The sequence below is a fragment of the Populus euphratica genome, unplaced genomic scaffold, assembly GCF_000495115.2.
Source record: "Populus euphratica unplaced genomic scaffold, PopEup_1.0 scaffold1007.1, whole genome shotgun sequence".
NCBI classification, from domain to species: domain Eukaryota; kingdom Viridiplantae; phylum Streptophyta; class Magnoliopsida; order Malpighiales; family Salicaceae; genus Populus; species Populus euphratica.
The window spans coordinates 61,713-67,712 of record NW_011500872.1 but is presented as its reverse complement, the minus strand read 5'-3'; positions in this window follow the sequence as shown (position 1 = coordinate 67,712).

The following is a 6,000-nucleotide window of genomic DNA, read 5'->3' as shown; positions in this document are numbered from 1 at the left end:
TAATAGTATTAATTATAATAATAATAATAATAATAATAGTAGTAGTAGTGATAGTGGTAGTGGTAGTGGTAGTGGTAGTAATAATAATAATAAAGAAAGAGAAGAAGAAGAAGATATGAGAACTTGGAGATGGAAAATTAATATAAGGATTAAACAATAATAATAACAAATGTCAAGGTTAGAGGTTCCACTAATGGTATATCAAACAAGTATAGTATAAACTCTTATTATTGAATTGGAAACCACACACAAAGGAGGTTCCAATCAGATTATATATTGTTAACATGATTACATTAGTCATCTTATTCAATTAATGCTAATACTTGTAAATCTCGTCAAGCATTCATGATTATAACTTATGTTAACAACAAATTAAGTTCCTTTCATAGCTCAGGTGTCGGTTATACCATACATTATGGGCTATGAAAGTGCCAAGCATTTGTTGTATCAAGTGTTATACAACATAAATCTAGATTAGTTATTTAACAAGCAAAGTATTAAAGAGTGAACAAGATAACAAATATAAAACATGTTAGTATCAAACATTAAAGTCCATATTAAGTTTACATTATACTTATTCTTACACCATTAGTGTAACCTTTTCACCTTGACATAATAAACTTAGCTAGACATAATGAAAGAAAGAAAAATAAATAAACAAAACAAGAACATAAATAAGATAAGAGTTAACTAAGTAAAGGAAAGGAAATGAAAGGCATAAACTTGATATTAATGAAAGCAAAGCATAAGCAACACAAAAAATACAAAGAGAGAAAGGAGGAGCATGATCTTGATCTGGAAACCAAGATGCCTAAATGCATGGCAAATGCCTCCTTTTATAGGCCAAAATTGGGAACTATTGATTTGATGATTAATTGATAAGTGGGTGGCCAACTCTTGACTTGGTGACAATTCTTATCTTCTCTTGTCTGCCCAAAACGTCATTGATAACGTCAAAATTGGAACCACTTGCAAACATGAAAGTTGTAGGGCTATGTCTTACCTTTCCATCCATATAAAGTGGACCTAAATCTGAGATCTACAACTCCAGATATGATCCAATTACCGAACAGTGTTCCGGTATGGACTGCACCGATATCTCTTTTCGGAGTTTAGCCATCTCTTTGTCCTTTCAATTTCAATTCTTAAATTCATCAATCAATCCTTTCATTTATGTGATAGGCCTGCATTAAAAATAGACATTTACCATAAATTATAGGTATCTTATATTATTAGATACATTATTATAAAACATGTTTTAGTTAAGGAGTTATTGGTACTTCAAGTGCAAAATGATGATATAAAACCTTGATAAAAATGCACTTTTAAGTACTAATCAAATGCCTAACGAGATTTACAAGTATTGGCATTAATTGAATAAGATGACTAATGTAATCATGTTAATAATTTATAATCTGATTGGAACCTCCTTTGTATATGGTTCCCAATTGAATAATAAGAGTTTATACTATACTTGTTTAACATACCATTAGTGCATCCTCTAACCTAGACATTTGTTGTTATCATTGTTTAATCCTTACATTAATATTTCATCTCAAAGTTCTCATCTTCTTCTTCTTCTTTTTTTCTTTATTATTATTATTATTATTATTATTCTTGTTGTTGTTGTTGTTGTTGTATTATTGTCATCTATAATTTATATAATTAACCTCCTTGTGGTTCGACTCCGTTGTTGTTATTGTTGTTTTATAATTGTTGTTTATAATTTGTACAATTAACCTCCCTGTGGTTCGACCCCGATCTTGCAGGGTTATTTATTATTTCGACACTCCTACACTTGGGAGAAGACATCAATATTTTGGTTATGTCAAGTTTTTTGCGTTGTTGCCGAGGAGGTAAGTTTTTGTATAAATTATAGTATTTATTTTATTTTCTCTTTTCACTTTTCTTGTATATAATTTTGTTTATTTTCTCTTGTTTCTTCTTCTTTTATTTTCTTCTTACTTTTATTCTATTTCTACACGTGCATGAGAGTGTGGTCACGTACATCAAGTGGTAGACTTTCTAGGGTATCCTCGTCATTTTCAAAAAATATGGCCGAAGAAGATAATCAATCACTTCATAATGAGAATAACCGTATTAGAACACTTAGAGACCACTGAATCCCACAAGAACAAGTGCAACATCATTCATAGTTTTTCCTCCTGATGCATCTCATTTTAATTTTAAGTCAGACATTATTTAGTTTTTACCTTCCGTTCATGGCTTAGATTTAGAAAATCCATTCTTGTATTTAAGAGAATTTAAAGAGATCTACATCTATAATAACTCAAAGTGTAGCATGAACATAATTAAATTAAAGCTTTTTTCTTTTTTATTAAAAGATAAATCTAAAACATGGCTACAAAATTTGAGACTTGGATTTGTTCATACTTGGGATGAAATGCAACACCAGTTTTTAAAGAAGTTTTTTCCAACTCACACAACAAACTCTTTCGAAAGACAAATCATCACTTTCACTCAAAAACCAGGAGAAACATTTTACCAATGTTGTGATAGGTATTGAGACTTGCTTAGTACTTGCCCTCATCATGGTTTTGAAATATGGAGATTGGTTTTATATTTTTATGAAGGGTTAACACCTAGAGATAGGCAAATGGTTGAATTGATGTGTAATAGAACTTTTGAAGATAAAGACCCTAATGAAGCAATAGAGTACTTAGACTTGTTAGCTGAAAATGCTCAAAATTGGAACACCACAGGTACTTAGGAGGCACCGAGTAAAACTCAACCTCATACATCTAGTGGAGGTATATACAACCTTAGGGAAGATCATGACCTCCAAGCCAAGTTTGCATCTTTAGCTAGAAAAGTCGAGGCACTAGAATTGAAAAAGAGTGGTCAATTAAAATCTGTTGAAAACATTGTATGTCAAATATGTGAAACAAATAAACACTCAACCAATGACTGTCCAACATTGCCTTCTTTTAAGGAATATCTCCATGAATAAGTTCATGCTTTAAATAGTTTTCAAATGGCCAACCATAACCCATAGTCGCAAACATACAACCCTAGTTAGAGAAATCACCTAAATTTTAGTAAGAAGAGTGATAATAACAATGTACAAACTTCAAGCACACTATAATTTCCAAAATTCTCATGGATATGCACCTCCTTATGCTCCACCTTCTAGAAGAAATCTTGAGGAAATATTGCATGCATTCATTGAAAAGCAAGAGACAATGAATATTCAACTTGCTCAAAACATGACAGATTTTAAAGATACTCTTGTAAAATTGATATCTACTCTCAGTTTTCAAGAGAAATATAAGTTTTCATCTCAACAAGAAAATCTCAAGGGGCAATATGATGTAAATGCAAGTAGTTTCGGGATCAACATATGGATCAAGTCAAATCAGTCACTACTATATGTAGTAGTAAGGTTATTGAAAAACCTACTCTTGAACCTTGTGAGAAAGATGAGTCAATCTCTTAAAGTAAGGAAGGGTTTGAATCTGAAATTTGTAAAGAAAAGACTGATTTCCCACCAGCACTTTCATTTTTTTATGTCATGACCAAACAAAGGAAAGTCAATCACAACTCTGAAATCCTTGAAACTTTCAAACATGTAAGGATCAATATACCTTTACTGGATGTTATTAAACAGGTTCCTTCTTATGCTAAATTTTTGAAAAATCTGTGCACGATGAAGAGAAAACTGAATGTGAAAAAGAAAGCCTTTTTAGCCGAACAAGTATCATTCTTTAGAACAATAATGCTTTGAAATGTAAAGACCTTGGTTGTCCTACAATTTCTTGCTTTATTAGAGAACATAAAATTGAAAGAGCCTTACTTGATCTTGGAGCTAATGTGAATTTACTTCCATATTCACTTTTTCAAAGTCTCAATTTAGGTGAGTTAAAACCAACTTCTGTAACTCTTTTACTTGCCGATAGATCTATAAAAGTGCCTAGAGGAATAATTAAAAATGTATTAGTACAAGTCGATAAATTTATTTATCTTGTGGATTTTATTGTCTTGGATACGCAACCTATTGAAGTAAGTAATTCATTTCCTATTATTTTAGGACGTCAATTTCTTGCAACTTCTAATATATTGATTAATTATAGGAATGGACAGATGAAGGTATCTTTTGGAAACATTACATTGGAGATGAATATTTTCAACATTTGCAAACAACCTAGAGATGATAATGATTCACATGAAGTTGATCTTATTGATGAATTAGTTTATGATCAATTTAAATCTACCGTGAGTAAAACAAAGTTTATGAATATGAAGATGTGCAAATGATTTATTCGTAGGAAGAAATCACAGATGAAAAAAACTCCGAAAATATTGATGCAAATCTTTTGTCAAAAGTGACAACAAATTCAACTTCTAACATCACACCAATTGATAATTACTTTCCTGATAAATCCTTACTTTCTCTTAGTCTAATATCTTGGTATGATAAAAATATCAATTTTCTTGCTTGAGAAAATTTGTCAGCTCATTGGAGTACCCAAGACAAAGAAAAGTTTTTGAACGAATTAAAGAACTTTTATTTGGATGACCTTAACTTATTCAAATATTGTCCTAATCAAATATTTCAAAGGTGTATTCCTGACAATGAGGTAAGTCGTATCATTCAACTTTGTCATTCTAAAGCATGTGGGAGTTATTTCTCGTAAAAAAAAGACAGCTGCAAAAATCTTTAAAAATGGATTTTATTGGCCCATCATGTTCAAGGACACGCATGCATTCTGCAAAACTTGTGGAAATTGTCAAAAAGTTGATACTGGTCAAAAAGTTTTATTTTATAATTCTCAACTCCATTTATTCCCTAGAGAGCTAAGATCAAGATGGGGCAGTCCATTTATTGAGAAACATGTGTATCCTTATGAGGCCTTTGATATTGAGAATCCAAAGAATGACAATGTTTTTAAGGTAAATGGATATTGTTTGAAAGCTTACTTTGATAATTTTGCTAGTGAAAATTAATCAACTGGTTTGAATGATCTTGTAGATAAAGGTTGATTATTTTGTTTTTCTCACATTTTTTTTGGGTTTCTTTTTTAGTGATTTTTCTAGTTTCTCTCATCCCGGTCAAATGGCGGATAATGGTACTCCGTGATTTAAGTCGGTTCTTTCAGTTTCCTATAATAACTGATATCTATGTATATATTTGTGCAATTCTTTGAATCTCTCTTCCAATTCTCATTTGATAAAGGACACTAATCTTGAAAAATTGAAAAAGTATTTTCCCACTCTGCCTCAGAATGTGATTACAAAAATTTATCGTGCTAGATGTGCAAGATTGAGATTGTTAATGAATCATGAAATTCCTGAAGATATTTGCTGGTTGATTGAAACAAAGGTCTGATTATCAGGTGAGTCCTCTAATTCCTTCATTTCACACATGCCTGGAACAGGTAAAAGCACTTTTGCAAAGAAACATCATGCAAAACGACTGAAAGTCTATCATCGATGTGTCAGATGGACTTGTAATGCACAATGTCATTTTTTAGGAATGGTATCTATAAACTATAAAGATAAAATACAATTCATTAAGGATGGCCTGAGTAAAGAGTCTATAGATAATCTTCTATTAACTCTTGAGATGTATCCTAGTAGAGATGTGCATCGTGCAATTCATGATTTATAACCCCATTTCATAAAGAACATGATCTACTTAGTCTTGGGAATCTGACTAAAAAAGACCCTGTTTGTCAGTTTTTAAGAAAACTGGATGGGAAGCCTATCCCCGACCCATAGAGGGCGTTTAAGCCGCTCTTGGATATAAAACCAAGGGAAGATGTGAGCCACAATCACAACTACCTGTACATACACATGCTTTTTCAAAAATAAATAAATAAATAAATAAATAAAGAGAGAGAGAGAGAGTGTGTGAGACTCCAGCTGGCCTACATATAGGTGGTATGATTGCCTTTTTAATTTCTCATCTATAAAATCCTCTCTTCCTTCCTTTCATTTCTACTCAACCCATACATTCAACAAATATAGAAGTGTGTAGAA